The sequence below is a fragment of the Monodon monoceros genome, unplaced genomic scaffold (genome assembly GCF_005190385.1).
Source record: "Monodon monoceros isolate NGI ecotype Baffin Bay Population unplaced genomic scaffold, NGI_Narwhal_1 Super_Scaffold_16, whole genome shotgun sequence".
NCBI lineage: Eukaryota > Metazoa > Chordata > Mammalia > Artiodactyla > Monodontidae > Monodon > Monodon monoceros.
This window is the reverse complement of record NW_021703772.1, coordinates 72,270,686-72,276,685: the sequence shown is the minus strand read 5'-3', so window position 1 is coordinate 72,276,685 and position 6,000 is coordinate 72,270,686. Positions and strand designations below refer to the sequence as shown.

General features: G+C 48.3%; 1 protein-coding gene across 2 annotated transcripts in view; it reads left to right on the top strand.

The window, feature by feature from the left end:
• Window positions 1–252: 252 nt before the first annotated feature.
• TANC1 (tetratricopeptide repeat, ankyrin repeat and coiled-coil containing 1) overlaps window positions 253–6,000 on the top strand; it is a 230,222-nt gene continuing 224,474 nt past the window's right edge. Inside the window, exon 1 of one of the 2 annotated variants that reach the window (XM_029225497.1) lies at window positions 253–396. The gene's annotated coding sequence lies outside the window, so the exon portion shown is untranslated. The remainder of the gene's footprint in view (window positions 397–6,000) is intronic. The other variant, XM_029225499.1, reaches the window with a different exon arrangement.

Sequence of the window (6,000 nt, the reverse complement as noted above, 5' to 3'; positions counted from 1 at the left end):
CAAGCGCAGCCTCGGGGGACTAGTCCCCAAGGGGGAAGCTGGGCACCCCGCAGAAAGTTCACGCGCCGGACCGCAGTGGGTCCCGGGAGCCGCCGCAAGCCTGGGCGGGGAGGGGCGCGGGAGGGGCGCGGGAGGCGCGGCCCGGGCGGGCGCGCGAGAGGAAGGTGCCTTCGGGAACACGCGCAAGGGCGGGGATTCGCGCTGCCAATGAGGCCCCGGTGTGGGCCGTGCGAGGCGGGGGGACGGGCCGGAGCGCAGCCTGAGCTGTGGCAGCTGCGGGAGCAGCGGCCGCTTTGGGAGCTGGCGGAGAGGCAGCCGCGGAGCGCAGAGCTGGCCGCGCCCCGAGGCCCGGCCCTAGCGGTGGGGAACCTCACCGAGGGGCTGGAAACTTTCCCGGTAGGTAACTCCCGCCGCCCCGGCGCCGCCGCCGGCCTCCGCGCGTCCCGGGCAGCGCCAGCTGCTGCGGTGCAGAGGGGAGCAGGGGTCTCGGGAGGAGGAGAGGGTGATGGGAGAGTGGAAAGGCATGTGGGAAAGTTTCTGGAGGCTCCCTGCCCCCCCTTCGCTGGGCACACCCGGGAGCTTTCCGGGGATAGGCACGAACTTGTTGGGCGCCTCGGGCCTCGGTCCTGGCGGCTCTGGAGAATCGGTACCTTCCCTTCGCCTCAGCTCCGCGCCGGACCGAGCCGGCCCCGGGCGGAGCTGGGGTTCGGGGGCGCCGGGAACGCGCGACTGCACGCTCGAGTTTCTGGACCATCTCCGCCCGGCGCGTCTCCGCGCCCCCTTTCCCGCCTCCTCTGTTGCCTTCGGGCTTGGCAAGGGCCTGGGCTGCGCCTGGTACCTGGGGTTGGGGGAGGCGAGGAGGAAGCGCGCCTGGCACCGCGGGGTCCGGGACGCCCCCGGAGGTGAGCGTGGGTCGCGAAGTTGACGGGTGAACTTAAGCCTCGGAGGGAGTCATATTGCCCCACTCTGGGCTGAAAGTATTGCTTCGCTTCCAAGAACACTGCGATGAGTATATCCACGTTCTTTTTTGGGGGGTGGGGGGGACCTAGGATTAGATCTTTAGGGAGAGTGAGAATTATTTCAAGATTGTGTATCCCCCCCCGTTCTTGGAAACTGAAGAGTGCTCACTTCTTTGGGGGGACTTATGTCAGGGCGCACGTTCTTCCTCCCGGACTTTGGGGTGCGGGCGCGCAGCGCTGTGGGTGTGACGGGCTCCCCGCTTTGGCGCGGCAGCTTTCCGGAACGGCTGGCGAGGAAGGAAGCCCCAAGGCATTGTGTGCCGAGGTTGCAGACAGAAATGTCTCTGGACCGGCGTTCTCAAAACTTACTTCACTTATTGTGTAAGGCTCCGGGAGGAAATGCGGCGGTGGCCAGGTAGAAATACGGCGCCGCGGCCAGGGCTTCGGAGGACGCCGGGCTCGGCGACAGTCTACCCCTCCCAGCCCCCTCCAGTCCACTGTTGGCAGCCCCAGATCCCCGTGTCTTGAGGGATGGGACTCGTCTCGGTAGCGCTGTTCTTGCTTGAGTCAACTCCGGGAGGTTAGGAGGGCACCTTCATCTTGAACTTGACCCTAGGAGCATCGCCGTCTGGGCGGGTTACAAGGTAAAAAGGAAGCTGAATCTTCCCGTGGGATGGGCCTCGAACTCTGGCATGGAAAGGAAGTGACTGGTTAAAAATCTTTGAGGAATGGCCTTAGGACTGCTGAGGTCATTAACTCCAAATGCCACACCATCAGACTGCAGAAGTTAATGTGTTTGGAGGGGCATGGGGATAGGAGAGGGAAGGAGAAACCTGGTGAGTTGGTACAGAGAGTTGGTATTAATGCGTAGTGGAAATGAAGGGAGTCTGCATCTCTGCTTTCACCAGATCCGCTACTCTCTCTCTCTCTCCCTTCCTCCCTCCCTCCCTTTTTTTTTTTTTCTTTCCTTCCTGGGTCATCGTTATTCCTGCCAGCCTGGCACTCCTGGGATGGGGGAGGGGAAGGAGAAGAAAGCAGTTGGGAAGCTTCCCTGGCCAGCTTGGAGGTATTTAAGATCTGCTACTAGGAAGATTCCAGGATTTTAACAGCTGCTTTTTGATTGCTGGGAATGAAAGAATTTATGAGCCACCGAGAGATGTTCATTATAGTGGTAGTCTGACTGTTATTACTCATCTAAGCTACTGAAGATCTCACAAGGGACCTTCCCTTGGAGTATGCCAGTTTTTGCAAAATTTGTGTCAGCCAGAATGCTTGGTGAGTGTCAGTCAGAACTCATCGTAAATATATCCTGGAGGTATTAAGATGAAAAGTATGTGGGAGTGAAGGAAATATGGTATCTGACATCCTTCAGGACTTCCTCTTAGGTTTGCTCCTGTTACCTGCCAAGTGAATTCGGTCCAGGCTTCCGGATTGTTGTGATTTGACAATAAGAGATGGGAAATAGTGTCATCGATTTTAGTGGAGGCAGGAAAGTCCAGAAATAAATTTAAGGTCACTTTTCATGACCCTGTCTTTCAGCTGTGATACCACAGACTTAACTTTTACTGGGACTTGGGAGCCATGGTTTTCCTGCTTTTTTGGTTTAACCACCAGAATGTCTAAATTATCATAATTTATGTCCATCGTGGAACTAAAACATAACTGATTCATAGTCAGCCTTTTTCTGCTTCCCATAACAGCCTGTAGAAAAGAACATTTCGTCTCTTTAACCACACACAATTTATTTGGTGCCATAGTGGGTTTTTGATAGTGGGTGATTGAGGGCACAAATCTAAAGACAATGGAATTTTCTCGATTAAATTGTTCATTTTTAGGCAACACCCCCCTCTGAGTTGCTGATTAATTCTTTGTCTCCCGGGAACATTAAAATCAGTATCCCTGGGCTGCTAGAACTGTAATCCATATTATAATGATGTCTGCCAGCATAGCTGGAGGTTCATGTTATGTCGATGTTTCCATTAGACATTTCTAACCCAATTGTAAAGGTTTTTGTCTGGGTTGGGTTACAAGTAGGCTGTGAGTCTCATAGTCAGAGAGATGGTTTTATTTATTTTTATTTTTATTTTTTTTTTGGTACGCGGGCCTCTCACTGTTGTGGCCTCTCCCGTTGCGGAGCACAGGCTCCGGACGCGCAGGCTCAGCGGCCATGGCTCACGGGCCCAGCCGCTCCGCGGCATGTGGGATCTTCCCGGACCGGGGCACGAACCCGTGTCCCCTGCATCAGCAGGCGGACTCTCAACCACTGCGCCGCCAGGGAAGCCCATGGCTTTATTTTTTATCTTTCTGATGAAAAGTTTGTTTAACTTGTAAGTTACAGGAGTAAAGTTTACAAAAGCAAAATAAAGCAGAAGAAATATATGTATTGCTGGGGAGAGATTTGTTTTAGTTCCTAGGATAGCTTTGTTTTGAACCATCCTTTAAAATGCATATTTTAATGGTGGAAAAACTAGAACCTCTTCCCAACCTCCCACCAGTTTACAAATGTTGTCTGTTTACTAGGCTCTTAAGACTTTCTGGGCCTTAGTTTTCTCATTGTTATCATCCCTGTAATGGGATTACCTTTCAACCGTAAAGTTCTGTGACTATCCAGTAGTTTGAGAAATGTAGGCATTCTGGAGCCAGTACTGTAATATTAGAATAGTACTTTGGGGTTTGTAAAGGGCTTTACTTACATATTTTATCCTTAAACCCTCAGTTAAGTAAACTGAGGCGGGACAAGTTAGATCAGTTTGCTTGATATCATCTATAAATGGTGGAGGTGAACTTGAACCTAGGTCTTCTGATTCTCCCTCTTCCCACCCCCGTATCTCTCTTTATTCACGGAGTCACAAGTAAGTTGGCTAAAACTTGACAAACAGACTAATGTTAATATGTGGCATTTCATTTATGGGTTATTCGGGTTTCAGAACCCCAGGGTTAACATCTATGCTTTGATGTCAGAGATTAAAAACAGTTCAGTAATAATGGTAATAAAAACTTTCTTCCCAAGAGAGTTTCAGAAATTCACATACCTCAAACTAACCATTTGTTTATTTTCAACTTCTTTTTTATTAAGTAGGCTTCAGTGTCTAGTGCGATTTATAATCCAGACTAGTAACCCAGACAGCATTCTTAAGGAAATCACTTCTCAAATCTGTACATCTTTTTTAAAATAAGCAATGAACATATCATTTGCCTTTCTTCTTGATATCTCTCAGCTGAATTACAAAGCCTGGATAAATGTCCCATTTTTGGTGACATCCTTCTTGGGCTCTTTCTACTGATGTCTGGGTAAGTCTGATTTTGCAGCACTTCCTGTGCTAAATAAATTCTTCCCTTATGCTATTGGCTTAATGGTAAAGAAGTAGTAGGCTGCAGGTGACCCATTTTCACTGTGACTCTAAATGTTTGTACTGTGTCCTGCTTGCCTATTTAAGAGCGCTGAGCGCAACTTGACACTCATCTGGAAGCTGGTATGGATTTTCTTTAAAAGGCTCTAAAATAAAATTATGTGCTAAGCCATAGGCTCTTTTATGTCTGAGCAACCTGTTCATCTTCAGCTCTTTAAACTTATTCTCAGAAGACCATCTTTTAAAAATATTAAACAATGGGGTTTAAACCTCAGGAAGAGGATGCATCAATGAGTTCTGATTGGCTGACTATAAAATAAAAAGACTGCCATTTTCAGGTGTGCATAGAGAGACAGTGTTATGAAGCAGTATTTGCTAATGAAGTTGGGAGACTTGGTTATCAGTGTAACAGAAGGGGACAAGAGCAGCAAAGCAGAAGAATGGCTTCTGGTTTTTTATTATGAGGAGAATGGATTTTGAAGCTTAGGGGAGGACTTTTGATAAAGAATGCTATCGGGAGACGTTATCTTGTGCAGTGTCGAAGGGGTTCTGGTTTGGGTTGGCTGTGTTACTGATGAGGGATGCCCTTCTAGGGTGGATGTTGTCTTTAGGGGCTCCTGCAGGTGTGTGTGATCAAGGAGAATATTCTGGAAAGAAGAGTCCTATAGGTAGGAATGTCAAGGACAAGAAAAGTGTTGTAGAGGGATGGCATAGTCCCTGAATTTTAGCACAGATTTTACCATGAGGGAATTTATTAGTAAAAATCTTCCAGTCACAACCATATAGATGTGAACCCAGGATGTTCAGCCCAGAACCACGGTGACTCACCACTCACCACCCTGTCTGCCACGCCCAGAACAGAGGCTTATTACCTCTGTGAGTTGGGGTCGGAGTTGGGGAAGTCTCTAAGAAACACTTGGCTGTGACCTTTTCATGCATATATGCTCATGCAAAAATGGGATCTTCTATTACATGTGCTTTTGAAGAAATATGTAAAAGATTCAACACACAAGGGTGCATGTAATGTATCTGCACAGTTTAGAGTACAGCATATACTTATGTGATGTGTTTTTTCTCCTGTCATATCAGTACATTCTTCTTTGGCACTGTTTTAATGGCTGTTTAGTAAATCCATTACATACATTACTATAATTTATTTTAACCAGCCCATTTTGACATTTAGGTGTTTTGGAAAGAAATATCTCTCAGGCTATCAGAGCCCTTTGGCTCAGATATGATTTACGCATCATTAAATCACAGGGCCCAATAAAAAATAAATTAAAAAATCATAGGGCCCAGCACACAGGGGTACCTGGCTGCTGGTACCTTCAAAACCTCTCATCATCAAGAAACTGACTCTTTGTTCTTAGTTCCAATTTGAGAAAACCCTGGAGAGAACCCAGATTGGCCTGATGCCAGCCAAAGGAGAGTTACGGTTGGCAGTCCCCATTACACCCACAAGATGGGACTGTGGGGAGACAAAGTATCCTACAAAGAAGGGGGTCATTATTAATGGAAGAGAGAGGGAGCTGGGTAAACAAAAAGAGCTCGCTGTCTAATGCAGGATACGTTTCCAAAAGTGGTGTTGATGGTCATAACAACATACCAATATGCCAAAGAATGTGAACATTTCTAATGCTCCTGTGATATATACCCTATAGTCTTGAGAGTAGTAGACTTTTCCACACTCT